General features: G+C 36.0%; 1 protein-coding gene across 5 annotated transcripts in view; it reads right to left on the reverse strand.

Annotated features, from left to right (window-relative positions):
• LOC128858467 (tumor necrosis factor receptor superfamily member wengen) overlaps nt 1-23,287 on the reverse strand; it is a 95,605-nt gene extending 72,318 nt beyond the window's left edge. For 2 of the 5 annotated variants that reach the window (XR_008454010.1, XM_054094766.1), the window contains exon 1: nt 21,869-22,827. The gene's annotated coding sequence lies outside the window, so the exon portion shown is untranslated. The other 3 variants (XM_054094765.1, XM_054094764.1, XM_054094767.1) reach the window with 3 other exon arrangements.
• Between the last annotated feature and the right edge of the window lie 1,321 nt (nt 23,288-24,608).

A 24,608-nucleotide genomic window follows, 5' to 3' on the forward strand; every position in this document is an offset into this window, starting at 1 on the left:
GATAAAGAAGTAATCGGGATGAAGAACTTATTTCGTGGAGGGAGCCTTAGAAACTGATTTACAAGAATAAAAACAGATGTTTCATTTTACAACCAAATTCACCTTACTTTTTGCCCACAGGTAAAAAAAAGAAAATATTAATCCTGGCAATCCTAATAAGGATAATGGAAAACTTTTATCAAATTATTGCATTATCATCGGTCCTTGATAGGTGTGCAAAATTTCAAGTCGATCAGAGTTTTAGAAGCCAGTGAAAATTAAGCTCAAAGATTCCGTTACATGCATACATACATACATACATACATACTACATACATACATACATACATACAACCCGACCTAATAAAAGAGTGTTAATAAAAAAAGAAAGGGGGTTGACGTAGTTTGCCGAGCCAAAAAGGGAAACAAAACCTTTTTTCAACTTATGTTCCTAGTATTCAATATTTAGATTAAGCCTTTAATCAAATTATAGAAAAACGGCACTAAGACTTTTACGGTACTCATAACAGTCTTCCCAGTTGATAGGCTCCGGGTAGAACCTCTTAATGCTATAGAGGGTAAATTCAAGCCGAAATACTAAAAATACCTCTTCTTAGGTTCAAAATGAATCAAATCCGTCGATCTCATGCAGTGAATAAGTGCCAAATGTGGTAAAGAATTTGACCCACACTCTTACAAGATCAAATGAATTCAAGAAATAAAGCCTATTGCTCATTTGAAGCGCAGAAATTTTTCATTTAGCTTTCAAATTCAATATAAACTTTCACATATAATCAGTTATTCTTACGTACATAATTTTGAATGCAAATATTTGAAAACCCCAATAACAAGGAGTCTGTAAGAAAATATCTTAGTATTTTTGTTTTTTTTTTTTGTCTTCAATCATTGCCCCAGAAACTGTTCATTGACACCACAGCCGGTTTTTTCTTAGTCGGTATTCATCCTTGAAATATCACCTAAAATTATTAAAATTGTCCGGTTAAAAATATAAACAGAAGCGCTAAATGCTGGCGCCTACTTTTGTTTTGATGGACATAAATGCCGATTGAACGAATTAATTTATTTAATGAAGCTTCGCATTTTATTGGCAATTGACCAACACTCAAACAATTTACTTTTGTAACAATTAACAAAACACACAGCGTTATTATAAATTCACAAATCATATGTCTTGACAAATTGCCAAGAAAAAATACTGAGTATAAATATTTAGCCAGAAAAGTTAAGAAGCACAAAAAAACCTAAAGGAAAAAAAACAATAAAATTAACTTTTAGAGAGACAACAAATTTAAATTTAAGCCCAAATATTTATTTTCCGAAACAAACAGTCTTCAATTGCGACAGCCAGATATTTAAATGCGTCCGCAGTTGAATACACAGTTGTCTGGCCGTAAATATATCTGCATACAGATGACACGTGTCAGCGAAGAGAACAGAACATATTTAACATGTCTTTAGTGTGAAGAGTAATGCTAAGATTAGCATAACGATGTCTGTCTTATGTTATTTATACTAGAAAAAGTGAAAATGTCAGCTGAGAACTGTTTATTTTAGCATACATTATGCGCATAAGAGCATATGTGTGTGTGTATATGAGGGAGGACAAAAGTGCAGCAAATTTTGCAAAACAGACAGTGATAGCAACGCGCCGGCATAAACATATCGTACATTGAGTCATATGTGCGTATACACATCTATTCATGTGTATATTTGTCAGTAGGTACAATCCCTACAAGACACTGCTATGAACAACTTTTTAGTTGGTAGTAATTATATGCTATAAGGGGAAAGGAGATATAATAACACTCTGTTTTTTCCCGAGACTAGAACACAAATGAGTAGTTCGCTGAGCACTTTTGTAATTATTCCTAATGATAATGTGAGCACTTATTTGATACTTAGCTCTCTTTCAATTTGCCTCTGTTAGTGAGAGAGTGAGACGTGCGCCTAGGTTAATTGCAACGAATGTATGTATGTATAGTATGTATGTAAGTTTGTGCTTGCTGCCTTGGGTGGTCCATTACTTACAGCAATAAAACAGTACTGCCATAGTGGATCGGTAAACGCCCATTCAAACACAATTAATTCCTTAGTTTATGTAGAAAATTCAGTGGAATAATTATGTAAACAAATTGAAATATATTCGAGTATATTTTCAATTAAAAAAAAACTAAAGAAATATTGAAATGTAGAACGCTTTGGTACATACATATGTACATATGTCATTCTCTGACTGGTAAACTTTTGGAGAATTAAAAATCCGTATAGGTGTGTAAGTATTTCAAGCAAACAAATATGAAGAGAAACTACATACATACATACATAAGTACCACAAATTGTATGACGTTGATGATTCGGTAAAGCTGGGATAATCAGATTCATTCTTGTAAGTAAACAACTCAAAGATATAGAAAATTTCTTAAAAAATAGACACCGAAAAATTAGAATGGAGCAAAACTAAGTTCACTTCGGCAAAAATGATAAAAAAAACGTTACATTTTCCTTTGCGGAAAGTCGAAAAAGCTGTACCGACCTCTCCCTTTTGTAGGCAGTGACAATGAGGACTTAATTACAGAAAATCTTTACTTTGCCTAATTTTTTCGGGTAATTTCGGTTTATGAATTCAACGGCCCTTTTTTTGACAATCTAAGGCAAATTGTGCATGGCATGCGGACTATGAGTTCGAGATCATGCAAGAAAACAATTCGTAGGCTTCGACCTATACAGGGGGTCAATAAAAAGCCGTCGAATGCATCCTTAAGATGTTCCCCAAATAATGGAAGAATAACACGGCCTAAACTGGCCCAGGCTGCGTGTTATACAAAATTATTAGGAGTAAACTGTGCAATCCAAAACAACAAAAAATTTTCAGGGTATTACTATTTGGCAACAGCCGACAACACGAAAACTCGCTTGTCAACTCTTTTACTTACATCTACCGATACAGAATTGACTGTAGAATAGAAGCGCGCAGTTTATAAGTCGCTCCTCGATAAACAGAATGCAAATGTGTGGCAACATAATATCAAACCATTAGTCGGCTCTCAGCAGCTTTGAAGGAATCAGCTGATTTGCTGCCGTAACAGGGCATGTGACCTAGGTTTTTTTACAACAGAGGTCGGCAAAAACTGAAATTGTGTTGGCGGTATACGAAAAAATCAATGCAGCTAGTGCTTAGTTCGTTGCTCTCAGAACCACGGCTGATTAGACGAGTGTGTGTCTACAACTGAACTGAGCGGGCAGAATTCTGCTGCTGAGTCTCCGATAACGTGGCAATTGAATTTACTCTCACAATTTTGCTTCGGATGGCCGATCTATAACCCATGATTCTTGTATCATCGTTCAACTGAAACCAAGTACACTAAAGGCTGAGGCAGTTGTCTAAAATATTGATATAAATGGTGGTTAAGTTTTAAGGACCGGTGTTGATTTTGCATAAAATACAATTTTTTTTAAGATATTATTGCCATTTCTCTTTATTATGGTAATATTGGTATGGCTCAATTACGTATAGAACAAAATATTGGCCAAATGGCCGCCGCGACCTCGGCAGCACACCTCCATCCGATGGTCCAAATTTTCGATGACGCTGAGGCATAATTGAGGTTCTATGCTGTAAATGTACCGAGTTTTCTCATCCTTTAGCTATTGAATTGTTGCTGGCTTATCGACGTACACCCTTTCTTTCAAATAACCCCAAAGAAAGAAGCCCAACGGTGTCAAATCACATGATCTTGGCGGCCAATTGACATCGCCGCGACGTGAGTTTATTCGGCAATAATTCGGGTACTTTTTCCCCCGGGCCCGGAGTTTTCAGAGGGGCCCGAACTCGAGATTATACGTATTTATATGAATTAGACATCATTGGAAAGGGCCCGCATTTGCAATTTTCCCCCGGGGCCCGGATCTGCTCTCTACGGCCATGCTCTCTACGGCCCTGCTCTCTACGGCCCGGTAAATTATTTCAATGGAAAAGTTCGCCAGCATACCATAAGTTCAAAGGACGGCATGAAGAGCGCCCTTCAAGACGAATAGTAAACAATTGAGCCCAGCTTTTTTCAAAAGCTTGTTAAAAGTATGCCAAATATAAAGAGTATTTCTAAAAATAAATATTTTTATTCAATCTTCACAATTACATATGTACATATATGTGAAAAATGGCATCATTCGTCGAGATATCGATTATGTGAAGGTTGCGGTACAGCAGCAATATTCTCAACAGAACCTTGAATTTTTGGAATGTCAGTCCTTTTTCTATCCTCGACAGAACTAGTTTCTGGAAATTTTTTCATGAACCTTTGAATTGTCGACTCTTTCGGACGATTATTTCTACCAAAATAATCACTATTTTTGCGATATGTTATCCATAAAGATCGACTATTTTGATAATAAGTTTCAATTGTTCGCGTTGGCTATCGTATAAAATTGTACATCTGTCTACTTGAGAAATGTCAAATATGACATATACTAAAAAGTTACAGTCTAGGAACTTTTCACTACTGACATCACTTTTGAATGAACCTTCATCACAAATGGTTATCAAAAACAAAGGCATGTAAACTATATTAAATACAGTAGGTTCTGTTTTTATGCGGCTTTTTTTTTATGCGGTTTTGAAATAGTGCGGTTTTTTTTTTAATTACAAAATGCATGTCGACCTATCGGGAATTGTACATATAAACAAGATTCTAAACCAGCTAAGCAAAAACTCATCACAGATTACATCAGAAATGCTAACCCTACAAGTATGGAACCGCCTGCATAACTATCTAGATCAGACGTGTACATTTCCTCAAGTGATTTTACGCCAAATCCTAAACGAACGCGCAACATGTGGGTATTGTCTGATTCTATTTCTGACTTACATTTATTTTTCGATTCTGACGTTTCTTAAATAAAGATATAATTTTCAAAAATACAATATTTTGTTTATGCGATTTTATTTAATTATTTCAGACTCATGCGGTCTATGGAACGTATCTATAGTTATAATATGGGACTAGTGCCCTTTTTTATGCGATTTTATTACATTATTTCAGATTTATGCGGTTTTAGCACTTTTGAAACGTATCTATAGTTTTGCTATAGAACTAGTAGCTTTTTTTATGCTGTTTTTTTTATGCTGTTTCTTGCGGAACGTATCTACCGCATAAAAACAGAACCTACTGTATTAATATTAACGTTAATTTAATTTTTATTAAATGTACGAGTTTTTGTTGGCACTGAACTAAATGAAATGTAATGTAATTAAACGTTCTGTTTGATATTAATTTACTAATAAAATATGCACTAACTTTTTTGAACCTTGTTTTATATTTTGAACTGTTATCTGAACTATAGGAGTTTTGCTTGGGGCTACTGTATGCATGCATGTATGTATGTATATGTAAGTGTGTACATATAAACTTTTAGATAGAAATCTGTGGTATAAGTGTTTGCATAAACATTTTATGTTGTAAGTAATAACTACAAATGGGCACTTATAGGCCTACCAAGTTCGCGTAAGGAACTGCAGGAAAATAAAATCACTTACTCAGGCAGTCGCTCAGTCATGCGGCCCCGAAGGCAAAACACACACATACTCGTATCTGTCAGCGAAGACGAGCGGTACAAGCGAGCGAGCAGTTGACAGTGACAGCAATTTACTGCTTGTTGCCAAAGTAAAAATAAGCAAAGACAAAAAAAAAACAACAAATAATAAAAGAGCGAACATAAAATGAGGCAAAAAGTCATGTCAGGCAGCCTCACGCCACTGACGTCTTTGGCAATCAAGCTAAGGCACGATTTGATGAACACTACAATAACATTTGCACTGCAACTGAGCAACAATTGAAAAAAGAACTAGAAAATATATACAAACAAACAAACAGGTATGCGTGTATGTGTACTTAAATACATATACAGCACTCGCGTGGATGCTGCAGCAGGAATATCCAGCTGGCCAGACGAGGCGCTTCCACAAATATATGTTCATGCATACAAATATACCCAACTAGGAACATCCTACTGTATTCTATGTATATAAAATTATTATTTTTGATAAAAGTGATTTTTCCGATCGATGCATGGGATGGAGTTACCGAAGTTAAAACTTGTACTGTCTGCTACACGAGACTTAATATTGGTACCACGGAGAATAAGAGTCCTCGGAGTTCACTCCGACCTATTCTTGTTCTGTGGCTTAATACCCAAATTCGGGTAGAATGCTTTTGGTTCAATGTAGAGTTGTTGTGCAATCGGGTGCCGGGACCCAGAGAACCACAGAGCTTTGGATGGATCTTGAATCCTACCAAGGCGGCTAGTGTGTCATTGCCACACTACCAATGGCTACCACAAATACTTTGGTTCTGATCAATATAATTGATCCATTTTGAGCACCGTGAGGTTAGGCCGTCACCGGCAGGTACGCACGTTAAACACATCGGACGTTGTCCGCTATACGACTGAAACCAAAAGACAGTAATGCCACAAGTTTTCACCAACAGCTAAAATATCCAAAGCTCAAATTTCAAACATGGCAAATTATGGCATCCGTGTTATAGGGCCATAAGACATAATTTAAAATTAATATCTGACTCAAAGGGAGCCCTTTAACGTGGCCAGGCAAAGGAAGTCTTCCTGCTATAAGACATAATTTAAAATTAATATCTGACTCAAAGGGAGCCCTTCAACGTGGCCAGACAAGGGAAGTCTTCCTGCTAAACGTCAGCGCAAGACCTCGCACAGCCGCGAATAGGTCATTGGCATTGATAGGTCATCCTAACCTCCCGCTTTCAGATTACCGTCTGTTCACTTCCCTGAAAAGTAGAGGGTAATAATGATTAATTGACAGTAATGAGGATCCATCATATATTAGATCCATGATACATGTGTTTAATTTCTATGACTCTTACTCTTTGCGTCTTCAAAGAAATGTATATGGAAATCAGAAAAATTTATGCGGAATTTCCCTTCTAATAAAGGTTGAATGAAAGATGGCGTAACAAATTACCTGCAAAATCATTACCATATGCTAAGGCTATGAGCACACTGATTTCCGTTATAATCGGGCAGACACGTACAGAATATGGTCGTGTAAACACATGACTTCTGCAGAAGTTATCTGGATAAGGAAGGGAAAGATACGATCTCGCACCTCCTATTATATTGCCATTATCCTGCTCTATTCAGACACAGACTTACCATTTTATATAATTTAAAAGAACTTTGCAATTCTAAATAAAATATTTGGTAAATATATTTATTATGTTTTGAAATATAAACCAAATATTATTGGATATTTTTATAAAAAAAAAAAAAATTGGGACGCCCATTACTCCATTTTATTTAGCCTTATTCAGTTTGATGTTTATGTGAAGTTTCACTGGTACTTTTCAGGTGCGCATACACAACACTATCTTTTTTTATTTTGAAAGCTATTGATCAGGTTGCATATATATTATTATTTTTATTATTAGAAGGCCATTACGCACCGCGACCAGAGCTGATCTATTGTGAAAGGCCTGTTTTGTAACTCTAGAGTTTTAGGCTTTTTAAAAATTTTAGCACAATTTTGGGTTTATTGTTCCAAAGATTACATGGAGATACTACGATACCACCAAGGTGATGAAGTCTCTGTTTGCCCAACGCAGGACATTCACAAAGCACATGTTGTGAGCTTTCTATGTCCATTTCGCAAAAGCGGCAGACATTGGTCTCAGATAGACCAATATTATTTAGATGATACCTCAGCCTGAAGTGACCTGTAAGGTATCCTGTTAAAAGACGCAGATCTGCTCTGTTTTGTGAGAGAAGTTTGTCAGATATTCCTTTGTTGAGACTTAGGAATAGTTTGGCTTGACGCTGACCGGCACAGTTTAGCCAGTGTGCGGCAAGTTTTCTTTCTTCCCATTTCCTAATGAATTCATTAATGTGGCCTTTTGTGAGTCCACAGAAAGGCTCAGGACCAGTAAGTTGCATATTTGCTACTTGTTTTGCAAGGTCATCAGCCATTTCATTTCCCTCATGTCCTTCATGTCCCGGAATACAGCATAGTGTTACTATGTTGAGGTTCCCTAACATGTTGAGAAGGCTTAGGCAATCATTTACCAATTTGGAGGTGATAGTTGTTGATAGAAGGGCTTTGAGAGCCGCTTGGCTATCTGAAAGTATGTAGGTGTGAGTACCTCTCATTTTCCTGCTCAGGCATTCTCTCACACATATTTCGATGGCATGTATTTCTGCCTGGAATATTGTTCGGTAGAATCCCCTCGGAATCGATTTTTTGAATATAGGCCCATTAATTCCGCCCCTGTTCTACCATTTTCCAATTTGGACCCATCAGTAAAGCATAGCTGAGAGCCAGGTTTGAAAGTGATAGAGTTAGTTCTCCAGTCTGTTCGTTCATTAATTATAACTTGGAAGTTCCTGAAGAGTATTGATTTGGGTGATAGTATATCATCCCTATGAAGAATGGGACTATGTAGGAAGTCTTCTAAGATCTTTAAATGTCCTTTCATATCCACACTTTTAAGTTCAGATATACCTTTTAGTCTTAAGGCACTCGAGCGAGCTTACCTTTCAATTAGAATTGGAAGCGATAGTATGTTCAGGAGCACACCCAATGCATCCGTGGGACATGTTTTCATAGCCCCTGTAATACCAATACATATCAGGCGATGTAGTTTGTTTAATTCGTTTGCTGCCTTTCTTTGCTTGACCATGGGCCACCATACTAAGGATGCATAAGTGACTATGGGTTTCACAACTGTGATGAATGTCCAGAAGGTCATTCTAGGGTTTAGTCCCCATGTCTTACCAAAAAGCCTTGTCCATATACATACATAGTTAATCACTTTCAACTCAAACCGGTTAATTTCCAAAGGGGTATTTGTATACATACTGCATACATAGAAAAAAAGCCAGCGTAGAGGCATTGCGCCTGAATTGAAATTAAAACAAATATGGTAAAACCTCTAGCAAAGAAAACGTGAAATAAAAGTGATTTTCATTAATGTTTACAAAAGTGTTTTATCCAACGTCTTTCCTCCGAGTTTTAGTACTTTTTTTCATATATGCCTTTGTTTGTATGCATGTATGCGTGTGACTATGTATGTTTGCACATTTGTATCTGCATCTGCACATGTTTGCTTAGACGAGCATTTAAGTTTTTGTTTACAAATCTGTTTTACAATGAAAATAATCAACATCTGGGACATGTGCGCTATTTTTGTTTTTGTACATAGATCAGATAGCGCACACATATGTATGCACATGCAGTGGGAAAACAACAAGTCGGAGTAAATAGTGCAACAACAAATGTTCCTGCGTCCTTCGCTGCATGCCACATATGCTTGCCACAAACATACATACATAAATCATACAATCATCCGCATATACAAAAATTACCGCATTTGTGTATCTCTACCTGCCTTGAGAGGAGAGTCAAGTAAATTGCAGGAAAACTGACTGCATTTGCAACTCAAGCGCGTTACTGCGAAATGAGCGCAACAAACTATTTCTATCCATTAAAGGGCTCACACGGTAATGCCATTCAATTTGACTTTTGGCAAAGTGATGTTGGCTGAGGGCCCAATTTACCTATCCATATGTGTTTATAACATTCGTGCATACATACATACATTTGTCCAAAAAATACAAAAATAAATCAGTTGCAGTTTTCTAAATTCGCTTGCCAAATTTCGCTACGCTAGATTAAAATTAGAATTGTGCCGCTGACAACCAAAGCGCATTACTGTTGCAACTGTTGCCTCTACTCTTTCTGTTGCAATGCCAACTCTAAATGTCACTCACTTACTTAGCCGCTAACTCTTGCATAGCTCGCATAAAATTTAGTTCAAGCGTTCGGCCAATTTGATGAAGATCGCTGTTGATGCACTTATACGCGACCTCTTTCCTGTCGCCCCCATTTGTCATGTAATCGTTCACTCGATCGTTCGCTTCCAATTAGCATCAAAGTCACCGCCGAATAAAAGCCAATCAATAGCCATTACAGTTCTTTCCAGACTTCTTGCCTTTGATTAATGATCGGTAGCTAAGCGCACAAATGTATGTGTGTATGTGTGTAGTTCGGTGTATCGATCGCGCTTCTCCAGACCATTTTCTTTCATTATGCACTTTGTGTATTTGCTCTATCGTAGCATTCTAATTACGAAGCGAGAGTTGGTAGCTATGATATCGCCTGACCCAAATTATTGTTGACAGCTGAGACAGTCGACTATGAAAAGCTTTCACGAATTTAGTGGGACACTTGGAACGGTGTTGGAAAGTAGCGAATACGATGGTAATAAATTTCAATCAGCACTCAAATGAGATATAACGGGTATAATATACGAGGTGCGGCTATTAACTAACGAGACTGACGCTGCAGTTCAAAAACTGCGCATGCACTGAATGCCCACGACCGCCGTCTGTTTAATGGCAAGCTTTCCCTTTTGAATGCAATACCTCTCGCCTAAGTAAACAAATCAGTAGAGCTGGAGCCTTTGTTTGTTCGAAGTAAGGCTGTAAAACTTTCTTAAGGATTATTAAGCTATGACTCAACACTAGAAGGAATAAGACAAGCACTTTCCGAATTGTAAAAGGACTATGGTCTATCTACAAAAACAAGTCAAGCACAGCAGCGTTGAACCATCCGTCTTATCGGCCAGAGCTCGCGTCTTACGAGTACTATCCGATTGAAGTAATTGAAAAGAACAATGGCTTGAGTTAGGGTGTTTTTTTCTTAGATGCATGAGAACTATCGATATCGATAACTATGGTTTGACAGCTGAGAATGACAAACTGTGTTGGCATTTCTGTTCAGAACAGTTAGGCAAATTATTTATTATGAATCATTTAACGTCAGAAGAACGCTTCCAAATTGTGGAAATTTACTCTGATGACTGAATTTTTGTTTCCAAAAATTAATCAGCTAAACATTAAGGTAATAGTCTGGTAACTTATTTTGAAAATTTCGAATTTCGGTTTTTTACATATTTTGAAAGTGCGATAATATACTGCGGTAATATACTGTACAAATTTTAGACCGAAATTCGAAATATTGACGAAATTATAGCACATACATGAGAGCGGCTCGTACTTGCGCGCGCTAAGCCGCTAAAACTTTAAACGCGTTTTTCTCAAAACAACGTTTTTCCGGTTGGCCGTCGTGAAAACAAATTTTCTATCTAACGGATTGAGCTGAAATTTAGATATGTTTTTCTACACGTCAATAGTTCTGGCGGGTAGTAGATTTAATTTATTTCGTCCCTAACTTTCCATTTCTTAGTTCGATTTCCACTTTAAAAAAAGGCAATTTTCTTACGAAGTCCGCCATTTTGTTATTTTTTGTCAAAATCATTTGATCTTACTACCCGCCAGAACGACAAGCACACTGATTAATAAGCAGATGACCACAAGTGACGAAATCACGTCGGCCAGCCACTGTACCTCTTTTTTTTTGCAGCTTGCTGCAGTGTACAAAAATAGTATCAAAACATTAAAAAAAAAAATTTTTTTTGTACACCTTCTGATACCTTTAATAACATATCAAAAAATCAAACCGATTGAATTTTATTTTCCCTTCCAAAAAATGTCCCAAATATGGCCTCAAAAAACGTGTAAGTTACCAGACTACTACCTTAATGGCATTTGGTTCCAGTTGGACAAATTCCTTCACTTTGCCAACATTTTCGACAACTCGCATACCAGAACGAAATTTACTATTGCATTCGGTACACAACAGCACAATTTTTTGTTTTGGTCGCATGCTCTAATTTCTCACCTTAGCCGTAATGATATTGAAAAAGGAATTTGATCGAATACGAATGACATCGATTTTTTTTTGCTTTTACTTTTATTTTTGAACGCTGGCATTACTAAACACAAAGCTGTCAAAAAATACTGGTAATGTCACATCTAAATTGCCATAAAGTAGAACCTGAAGCAGAGCACACATCATCAGATATGGCGCTCTAAAAGCAATTTTCCTTCTTCTTAATTGGCGCGATAACCGCTTACGCGATTTTTAACAAAGCGCGCCAGCTGTTTTTTTCTTGTGCTAACCGGTGCCAGTTGGGCACACCAAGTGAAGCCAAGTCCTTCTCCACCTGATCTTTCCAACGCAGAGGAGGTCTTCCTCTTCCTCTGCTACCACCAGCTGGTACCGCATCGAATACTTTCAAAGCCGGAGCGTTTGTATCCATTCGGACGACATGACCCAGCCAACGTAGCCACTGGATCTTTATTCGCTGCGCTATGTCTATGTCGTCGTAAAGCTCATACAGCTCATAGTTCCATCGTCTGCGATATTTGCCGTCTCCAACGTGCTGCCAAACGTGCAACGTCAAAAAATCTTACGCAATATCTTTCTCTCGAACACTCCAAGCGTCGCTTCATGGTCATCGTCCAAGCTTCTGCGCCATACGTTAGGACGGGCATGATGAGAGTCTTGTAGAGTGTTTGTTTTGTTCGTCGAGAGAGGACTTTACTGCTCAGTTGCCTACATAGTCCAAAGTAGCACTTGTTGGCAAGAAAGATTCTACGTTGGATTTCAAGGCTAACATTGTTATCGGTGTTAATGCTGGTTCCTAAATAAACTAAGTCTTTTACAACCTCGAAATTATAACTGTCTACAGTGACGTGGGTGCCGATGCGCGAGTGCGCCGACTGTTTGTTTGAAGACAGGAGGTACTTCGTTTTGTCCTCGTTCACCACCAAACCCATTCGCTTTGCCTCTTTATCCAGTTTAGAGAAGGCAGAACTAACAGCGCGGTTGGCATACGCCAACAATTGTACGCTCTTAAAAAATATTGTTCCTGAGGGATTAAGTTCTGCAGCTCTAAAAGCAATTAGCGTAAAATATTCAGAACTATTGAATTCACCTAGTAACATTTAGCTATATGTATGCATACATATGTACACCTATATTCAACATTTTGCAAAGTTTTCACTATTTTTTTAGTTTTTTATAAAAATATGATACACACTACAACAAAAACCGTACAACTTAAAGTTTCGAGTTTGATAAAAAAATTAATTAAAGTTTTTAGTCGGAATTTTTAGTAAATTGTTGGGTATGCAAGTTTGTAGCCCTTTTAATTTTGGTACAATATTGTGCCAGTTGAAAGTGGCAAAAAATTTACGTTGATTTTGATACTTTTTTTGTTGCGGTGTTATGCATTTTCTTCCATATAACGAAAGCTTGATTTTTATTTTTATGGAAAAAATGTACAAGACCGCTAGCAACAAAAAGCTTGTCAAAAATCGACAGGATTTTTGAGCAACTTCAAGTTTGCATTTACAATGGCTATAAACCGGCATACTCCACATTTTTCTGCAAATTTTGATGACTATTAGTATTATTTTAAATTTTGTGCAAAGTTTGAAACTTTGATTTGCATGGTTTTTGTTGTAGTACGAACTATATTTTTATAAAAATAAAGAAGTTAAAGAAAAATAAATAAATATTCAAAACTTTGCAATATATCGCGATGGAATTATTGTGAACCCAGGTGCATATGTATTTGTTGGTTTTCTCATTTTGCTCAAAACAATATATTATTTTGCAATTATTATTATTTTTAGTCTGTTTAGAGTCGACAAATACTACGAGTTCTTTCATTTGGTCTACAATTTTCAGTTTATACCACGAAATATTACATATAGGTATAATCTATGTTACTTAATTTTCTTGAAAAACCGACATGAAAGCATTTGTCAGTCCTCAAATATATATATATGTGACCTGGTCTATGAAAAGGTACCTTACGTGTCAAAAATTCATTTTTCACTTTTTTGTTGATTCGAATAGTGTGTGAAAGGCTCTTTAAAATGGTGAAAACCAGAAAGTCATAATTTGTTTAAAAGTTTGTTAAAAGTAAAAAAAAAGAAAAGTACAAATACGAAAAAGACTGATTTTTTTAGGAGTTTAAACTTTAACTGCTGTTTTCTCGAAAACTTGTTTTCTCACGTAAGGTACCTTTTCGTAGACCAGGTCACATGTACCCTCGCACCAAGAATAAACTTTGCCTTTGCCAAATTGCAATAAAACTGAAGCTTTAACATGGCGGAGTAAATTTTAAGAAGAAATTTCGAAAAGTGAAAACATAAACTTATATCGTTAACAAAAATTACAAATAGAAATTTGCCGAATATACTACCTTGAGGAACACCAGATGATACCTGGAACGGACGGGAAGTTATGTTTTCCAGCGCAACTGCGCAGGACCTACTCGATAAATATGTTAGGAAGGTGGAACGGAATCCGAAATACACTAATTTACTCAGCAAAACTTTATAAGCCTTCAAAAAGTCAGTATAGACCGCATCTACTTGATAGTTAACCTTAAAGCTATCGGTAAAGTCCTCAGAAAAAATTGCACAGTTTGAAATTATAAACCTTCCACTAATTAAGCCACGTTTATTCGGGCTCATGAGGCTAAACACAGCAAAAACCAGCTTTGTCTTAACGACAGTCTCAAACAATTTCGAAATTTGTTAATAAGTCTATACATTTTGAGAAGCTTTAGCGTATATGACTTTTTTATACTCTTCAGTAAATTTACCTTTTTGAGTAAAAACCTCCAAAGAAAAATACTAAAATATGATTTTTTTTAATATTAATGTTTTACTTTTTTTTAAATACCGGCTTAAGAGCACTTTTTTTCGATTATTAAATACCGCTTTAGAAAGACCTTCTATGCAGTACTCATTTGGCTTTGCATTTATTTGCTTAATATTTAACCAACCGCCAGCCGGCAACTCAAAGAGCAGTAATGGGCACTAACGCATGGCAACATAACAAAGCTATGCATTAACTTCACAGAGTTAAAACTACATACATACATATGTAGAAACTGTATAACTGTATACATAGGTATATGTATGAATGTGGGTGAATATGTTGCAAATAAAATGATGCATTGTTGGTAATAAAAGTGCACTTTTTGCACGCTAAACGACTAAACATAAAAAATAGGCATAAAATTATTACAAAAGCGGCACAGATACGCCACTAAAATCGTTGCCGCTATCGCCTATTTGGCTCGTAAAAATGCGTACAACGTGCTGTGTCTCAACCTCGTCCTCTCTGCCTACATTATAAGTGTATATATGTATGTTCATATGTGTATATACTCCGCTATATGTGCATATGTATGTGCTTATTATTGCCGGCACTATTTATTATAGTCAGTCGTCTGTTGTCATTGCAGCTTTCCTTGTAAGTATTTTTATACAAATTTTTATTATAATTTCAAATGATCACAATAACAACAATTGTTGCGATACGTAAAGAATTTGTAGTATTCGTATTTTTTTTCAATTACTACAACAACAACAACAAGAGTCAAAGCAACCCATAACAATTAGAATGTTGCGTTTTGCAAAAACAGATGAGCTTCATTGCTGCTGTTGCTGCTGCTGCTGCTGCTGCTGCTGCTGCTCATTCATTCATTAAAGCAATGCAATTGCAATAAAATGCGGCAATGCGCCACGATTAGCTATTAGCTCTGTAGGAAGTGGGACTTGGGGGGCACTTGATATTGTGCAGCCAGTAGTGGGTAATCAGACATTCAGTAGATGTGACATTTAATGCTGTCTGTTGTGTTTTCATTTGTATGCGCATATATGTAGTATGTATGTATGCTTGTATGTATGTATTGTGTAGCTGTTATTTGTGGAACTCATGACATAATTGTTGAGCGTCGCTGTGATTCTTCCAAGTGTTCGTTAAGGCGAACCATTCGTTGTTTTTGTGAATATTTTCCTTACGATCATATTTCTACTCGAATTTTAGTAAATCATACGTACATAGGTATGTATGATTTACAGACAGACAATAAATCACACGATCTAAAGAGGGGAATCTGCTGCTTATCAATCATTGCATTCACTATTTCCATAATAACTGAGATCTACAGATATTTAGACTTCATGTATCAAACACCAGTTACCAGGGGCGTTTGACTTTGAGTAGTGATTTCAAATATGTAGAAGTATCTAAAACTTTGACCGCCATAACAATTTTCCTCCATTGCGGAACTTTCCACGCTGATGAGTTCCTTTGAAAGCTTATACATATAAAATGGCAAGGAAACCTCTTCACATACACAGTATGTTCAATAAATAATAGAACTTTTTATTTAAATCATGGAACACGTGGAGCTATCTATTAAACTTTGATCATATTGAAATGGTATAAGCGTCAGCTTTCAACCGCAGCCAACTTCATGTAAATCGTTTGACAGGTTAAAAAGTTACGCGCCTTTTATTTACAGTATGTTTCGTGCTTGCGTCGTAGAAATACAATGGAGCAAAGAGCAAATATCAAATTCTGTGTTAAACTTGGAAAAACAATTAGTGAGACGTGCGAATTGATGCAAAAAGTTTATGGTGATGATTGTTTAGCTCATTCAAATGTATATAATTGGTTTAAACGATTTAAAAATGGTCGTGGAGATTTGAATGATGATGAAAGACCTGGTCGTCCAGAAGCAAGTAATCGTGCTGAATTGGTGGAAAAAGTCCGCGAAATCATTGCTGTTGACAGAAATTTCACTGTAAGAATGTTGGCTGAAGAATTAAATTCATCTACTGGTACTATTTGGAAAATTTTAACTGACGATTTGGGTAAAAGAAAGGTTTGTGCACGTTTTGTTCGCTCGTGTAGAGTATTGTAAAGACATCATTTCAACAGCTGAAAACGATCCAAATTTTCTTGATTCGATCATAAATGGTGACGAAACATGGTGCTTCAAATATGACCCTGAAACTCAGCGTCAATCTGCAAAATGGAACACGAAAGGGGAGCCAAAAGCAAAGAAATTGCGTTTTCAGAAGTCAAGAATCAAAACAATGTTAATCACGTTCTACGATTCCAAGGGTATTGTACAAAAGGAATTTGTTGCAGAAGGTCAAACTATTAATGGAGAATACTATTTACAAGTTTTACATCGTTTGTGGTCAAGAATTGTTCGTGTAAGCCCTGAATATCCAGAGGGGAAACAGCTGTTTTTATTGCATGATAATGCACCACCTCACAAATCCAAAAATGTTCGTGAATTTTTGATGCAAAAACATATTCGTGTCATCGACCACCCTCCGTATTCTCCGGATCTATCACCATGCGACTATTTTCTGTTCCCTAAATTAAAAACTGCCATGAAAGTTGCGTTTTATGATGATATTCCAGCCATTCAAGCAGCCGTGACACAGGTCTTAAAGAACATTCCCTTAGATGACATAAAAAAGTCCATACAGAAATTGGTTGATCGTTCTGAGCGTTGTATCGAGTTAAATGGAGACTATTTTGAATAAAAAATAACTTTCAAACACAGGAGGATACGTGTTTTATTCTACATCTGAAAAGTTATGTTATTTATTCAACATACTGTGTACATTCATATTTTGACAAGGTGTGTTACTAAAATAATACGTTCAAAGTGTATAGTGAACTAGTTTTAGGGTGTAGGAAACCTCTTCCAATAGCATTTATTTGGTACATTTTAACGGAATAGACGTAAGAGCCAATTCTATATTTGTTTGGGAAAAAGAAATCCATTATTTTCTCTGTAGATGGATGTAGTGATCGATATCTCCTAAAGTATCCACACAATAATTTAAAGTTGTCGAGGTGACATTGGCACCGGTTAACACGAGAAAGAAACGGCTGACTCGAAGAAGAAGAAAAGGTAAGTCAATAGGTAGAAGTGACAGTTGGTATCTAAACCAACTCGCTTACACGATTGCTGATCCATTGTGTTACCACAGTAATAGTTAACCTGCTACTCCTCGTTAAACCATTTTGTTTTTAAGTACAAACCATCTGATCTGGCACTGACACTTACTATATAGGTCATCAGTATCATTCAAGAACGATGCGCCGAAATATGTAAACCTAGTGGCATGCCACAACGGTCAGTGACAGAGAAGATGTCTGGCAGCTTTGAGACGTTTTTCCTCATTCACACCTCCGGGCGACCAGACAATTGAAACAAAGATGGTTGCTTCATGCTTTTAGAGTGGAGCGTGTGCTTCTCAACTTAATGATTTGAACGTCTCGTTAAGTAATGATAGTATTTTCGTGAACATCGATTAGCTTTAACGACTTTTCCAAACCGCAAAACAAGAATATATCTATATCATAACATTAAATCAGAATGAGATTTGGCAGTCTACGAGGATGTTTCGTGCTCGATAAACTCCTGAATGAAAGGATAGATTAACGGTCAGACTCCACAAACTGGAGTGAGGAGTTCGGCTGAACTTTGTTGGCCTTATTCGGGCAACAGTTTCGTTAACTCTGCCATGCAATTTTCAATAGTACTCACACAATTTTACCCCATGAATCACTAAAGTAAGTTCCTACTGATTTTCCAATAATTTAAAAACCATTTGTTATGCTCAGAAAAATTGAGGAATATAAAGAAGAACGAGTTCAAGTGCTGCTCATCTCAACTCATTTAATTTTTTAATTTGAACAACATTCTTGTGTGAAGCACAATTTCCATTTAGTTATTAAGTCAGATGCTGTCAGTTGAGCAATCTGAACATACATACCTACATATTTTAACACTCTTGTTTGTTTGAAAGATTATCGTTGGTGATTTTTTAATTTTTCCCATTGAGAAATTTCGTTTGTTTGTCTTGTCATCTATTTATTTACATTACATGCAGATATAACTCGAAAATTTTCCATGCACATTTTCTGCCATAGTGTCGATCAGTTCACACTTGCTCCACTTGTCAATATTAGTGTCACTTTTCAGTTTTGGAATATTATTGGTGAAAAGTGGCAGGCAGAAATGTTTTCCTATGATACATACTTACATATCGTGGGAGATGTACATAAGTACAAATATATTTATAGTATTCCTATATGAAATACCGTGCTTGCTACATATTTATATAGATACATACGTACACACATACATATGTAAATAAGGAAGCATTGCTTCACTGACTGCATATAGAGACGCACAGCAATAATCGGCAACGATCGATGCGATCACTCAACAGTTCACTGGGCAACGACAAGACGCGAGTGATCAGTATCATTTGCTCTGGCTGCTGCGCGCATAAACGTCAATCAAATGCAGGGTGACATAAAAGTCAACCGAAAGGTTTCTTAAAATATTTTTGTTTTAGTGCGGCCACATATCCAGTATTCACAGCTTTACATACTCAGAAACGTTTGATCGTTCATACTTACATATACATATTTACATACTCGTACATACAGACATAGGTATGTATGTATGAAGGAAGGGGTGTAGGATACTGGATTCTTGGGCTGTAAAACACATGCTGTATGTGTGTATGTATGGGCAGCAAAAACACCTTCATACATATCCATATAGAGTACGTACTCGCATGCCCCTGCAACACAGCGCAACTAAAGTCATCTTTCATCTCACCAAACGATTGATGGATGTGTTTCAATCATATTTCTTTAAGGAAGCATTACGTTATGAAGTTTTGTACACATTAACGTTACAGCAACTTCTATAATACATATGCACATATTTTCAAAATCACAAAAACAACAAGTGATATGTTGAAAATGTTGCTATAATATTTGCTTCAACATTTTCCGTGACTACCCCGCAATATTGGAGAGAGGCAATAATATTCAGTTATGTTTTTATACTTGTTGTTTTTATTGTTAATCGTCATTGCCGACGTCGTAGCCGTCGTGGTCGTCATGGCGGCAACAGCAACAGTGGCATTCACTGTTTAAACGCGCTCAGCCGCGAACCCTTATGCACATGTTGCAATACGCCCCTGTTTCCGCCACATACAAAATGCCTATATACCCATTTATTAGCGCGCGCACACACATACCAAAACACAACGCACATGTACGTATTGCTAGGTTTACCCATATTACACTAATAACGAACCTGCGCTCCGCTATGCACTGACTCTGGAACTCACCGCTAGAGCGGCGTGGCGGCGTACACTTTGTACATAAGTTTGTTAATTTAAATCGGCCGCTATGCAGTATGTGCATATATGTGTGTACACTTTGAGGTATATGGTGATATGTTGGTATATGTAGTTGTGTGCGTGCGTTATGAATGTTGAATATTTTCACTTGTTTTTATTAGATTTAATTTAATTCCATTCCATTTCATTTCACTGCCCTCTGGTACTATGAAAGTCACAGGCGGGTCTTCCGCTGACCGCGCAACTGCCAGCCGAAACTCATGCAACGCGTTTAAACCAACAACCCCAAGCCGAAAATTTTTAAATATACAATACGTTGTACTGTTTTACGAGTATTTAATAAATCCATACGTACATATGTATGTTTGTATGTGTGAATGTGTATGCCCAAATTCGTGCAAATCGCCCCTACATTTCACAAAAACAAATTTCACTACACTGTATGTAGATCGAGCTGGAACAATGACAGCGGTGGCCATCGTCATCATATCGCATAATTGGCAGCCATGATGTGGCGCGGCCTGGATGCTGAGTTGGATGGACGGATAGATGGATGAATGACTGGCCGGCTGGTTGACTGACTGATTCTGACTCTGCTTGATAGCTTGTCTGAGCGGTTAAGTGATGAAGTGTATATGGAAATGCCACATAAAGACATACATATACCTATACATATGAACATACGTGTATATGTATATGTGTGTGTGTGCATTTCTGCAAAGTGACAGCGGCGTCAACCGCGACGGCTTCCGAAACAGTTTTAAATCAGAGCGAAAATAAATCACCTTAATTATACAAACTGCAGATAAAGTAAAATAAACACACACATAAATCATTTTTCATGCGTGTTTATCCATTTGTTGCAAAAAATAAAATCCCAACTAACTATTATCGGGCTGTTGACGATAATAAAAAAGCTTTTAATGTCCCGCGTTGTCGCTGAAAGGGCGGCATTTGTATTTGCGACGGCAACGTTTCTTGATTTCGGAGTAGTTATTGGCAAAATAAACGAATATGAAAAAAAAAGTTTTTTAAAGCTGCCGCAATGCTCGTCAAGAAATATTTTTTTGAGAACTATTAAAATTTGGGACGTTTTAAAAAGTTAACATTTTTTTAAACAAATATTTTCGGAAGAATATACGTATACATACGTACATACATATGTGCTTACATATAAAATAGTCCGATGTTTTTATATGTATAAATCGCTATTATTTTTTATGAAAAAAAAAATCTTTCAAGTTAAAATTTCCATGCCGAAATTATGGCAAAAAATTATTCGATTCGATTTGATTTCTCATTGTCAGGTGTAGTTGTAAAAAATAAATATATATAAATATCCGCCTTATTTTGGCATTTACTATTTCTATACAGTGTTAATATTACATTTATTTTACAGTTACTTTTAATTACAATTTACTACAATTTATTTTCTATTTACTTAGGTTAAAATTACGACACCATTACCGTTTATAATAAAAAAACCCAATTTTCTTTTTACATTTTTTAATTTGGGTACTCTCAAGTTGTCGTAAGAGTCATACTTTTCTATGCGCTGAAGTTTTTAAGGGTTAAATAAATATTTAGAAGACTCGAAACCACAACCAACTATTTTGTAACGCTGTAAAAGTTCCTAATATGACTTGAACGGGTATTTTGAAAACTCCCTAAATATAGTTTTAGCCGTTTAAAATTTATGATACAACAACAAATGACACTGACGACACCCTTCTAAATGACCTAAACTAAAATACAAATGTATTTAGTTTTTTCTGCAAGTCCCCGGAAACAAATTATTTATTCGCATTTCTGATGCCATACAAATCCTTTTATTAATGCGATTTTCTAAAATTTTTTTTTGTTAATAAAACAGATTGAGCAGCGCTTTTTGTATACAAATGCGTCTAAATTTTTACAATTGCCACTTAGCTTATACATACCTACGTCCTCAGTTTCTGGAGCGTAATTAACTGTTTTATCATTCCAATAAAATTTTGTTTGCAAGTTCAATAATTTATTTTACAATTTCCATTATTTTTCTTTACACTGCCACCTTTTTTTTTAACAAATAATTCTTAAATCTGCTCAAACGCTACATAAAACCAAACAAATTTGTACAGTAAACTTTAAGTGTGTATGTACATGTGTAGGTACTCATCCCACTCTAATTGCAATAGGATCACAACTAGAAAAATCGATATTTGCTGGACACACTTTTGAAAATTTTGAATGGTGAAACGTTATGCTTGTCCAAAAACGTCCATCGTTTGGTTTTTGTTTATACGAGTACATATAAAGCCCCAGAAAAGGTATGGCCAAAAATATCAAAATTTCGACTTGTGACCCTTTTGCATTGTAGTTGCGATATGTATTAATTTTTTCCCAGAACAATAATTTCCCGCTTTTCTTTATACATAAAAATTTTGAATATTTTTTTTTTTTTTTTTTGGTTTTTTCCACTTTCAAGTTTTTTACTCAAACATTTCACATAGTCGTTTTGTGGTATAAAAGTTTTGACTTTTTACATCAATAATTTTCGTAAGGTGTTTAATATTTTATCATTTCGTCGTACTGCAATTTACATATTTTTTATTTTATTTCTTTTTTTAGCAATGTAGCTTTTTGGAAACTAATCGTTTATATGTACATGTTTATAATATTGTATTATTTACTTGTGTGCATATTTTATAAGGACTTTCCATATATATTTGTTATCTTCAATCGTCAAAAATTTGTTATAATTCTTTTGCATTTTAATAAAATTAAGTTTTAGTCAATTAACAGCCATTTTAGTTATCCAAAACACACACTCTCACACACCAGCGGTTGCCAAAATACTTAAAAAAACACAACAAAATAGTTTTATTTTGTCTTATTATTTATTTTTTATTCACCATCAACTTACTTTATCAAACAACTTAAAAAATATACGTTTTTAAAACATTTTCAAAATTTAACATAAAACGTTTTGTTCGCTTAAGTTCTACTGTATTAACTTAGGGAAAAAGCTTAAAAAAGTTTCTTTCTATTTAAAAATATTTTTTTTCTTGTATTGCCGCTGCCGCCGCGTTAGAAACTAGCGCGCGTTCGATACTTATGTGAATTTTGTCGAGTTTGTGTTAAGACTGAAGCGCTGCGGATCGTGCAATCACTGTTTAAAGTCAAACGAACAAAACGAACGAACTTGTGTGAAGATCGTGGCTTGTCGGCTCACTACGTGCCGATCTTCGAATCTATTCAGCGATGGCACGCTGAAAGAGAGGGTATACAGTAGAGCTTGCAAAAATGGAATCTATTAGAAGTATACAAATTACTTGCCGGTTATCAAGCGAGATTGTTGATATATTTTATTTGTAGACACAGTTTTTGGGTAACTAAATATTTTCTACAGTTTTTAGCTTGTAAATAGTGAATTGATGCCATTTTAAAAAGGAAATGTTAAGACAGCAAAGTGCCCACATGAGAGAACGGGACGGGAAATATTTTTTATACATTTATTTATTAAGCCAAGGAATATAATAAATTCTTACATATATGCGAAGAAGAACCATTTTAAGGATCATAGGCATTAAACAATGAAGAGACAAATAAACTACAGGGTGCGCCATCCTTTGCGTCAGCACGTAAACGCTGAATAACTTTGTCATTTACCAACCGATCGACTTCAACATACATGTTTTCGATACGTCAATTCAGTACAATTTCAACCATGGATCGCTTTACACCGAAACAACCGAAATCGACGCTATAAAACCCGAAATGCTTGACAAGGTGATGACAAACGCAGAAAAAAAAATCGCAGTTTGTAATTGCTAACCTCACTTAAAGAAATCAGTTTTTTTTCAAATTTATTCAATTTATTCAATGATTTCCTACCGACATAAAAAATGGCGCACCCTGTATTTATAAGAAGTATTCAAGGACTTCCATAGCGGACTATTGCACATAAAAAATCTATCTCAATATATTTAAAGATTTTATTAGCGATCCAGTAATGGGAGCATTTCGAGCATAAAGAGATTTTGAGCGAACAATACAGAAAAACTCGAAACTACGAAATACTCTGAACAAGAAGCATGAAACAATCAACAGCACCACGATCAAATCGGAAATGAAAGAAAAAGTTTTTCCAAATAGCTGTCACCCGACAAATAATGATAAACTCTTGATTGTGTTAGGAGGCGGCATAAAACTGTAGGTCCCTCCATTTGTGGAATACCACAAATAGGAAGAGGAGCTCGGCTAAACAGTAGGCTAAACGTAATGTTCTGCTTTTCTTTTAATAACTATCCACTAATAGTCGGTACTATGAAGTCATCTCAAATTCCACGAAAATGATTCTGCTTCTAATTCTGAAAATTTTGCTTCGTTTTGACACTTACATTTGCTTATTGATATATTTGCTGATCACTGCTTTTCCATGTTTTCATGACTATCGTACTAAACTAAACGGTAACAACTTTTTTTAATTTTTTCTTATATCCTTGTTCAATCCGCTCGAGGGCATTGGGCCTCAACAAGACTCTTCCATCGTATACGGTTTTGTTGCGCTGATGTTTTTGCGCCATCCCTTGTGATGTCAGCATCTGCTAGTTCGCGCAACATTGGTCTTCGCCAAATGATCTTTGGCCGACCGCGACCTCTGCTCCCTTTCCAGTCCAGTGCCATTCTCGTGATGAT

This window comes from Anastrepha ludens, chromosome 3, assembly GCF_028408465.1.
Source record: "Anastrepha ludens isolate Willacy chromosome 3, idAnaLude1.1, whole genome shotgun sequence".
Lineage (NCBI taxonomy): Eukaryota > Metazoa > Arthropoda > Insecta > Diptera > Tephritidae > Anastrepha > Anastrepha ludens.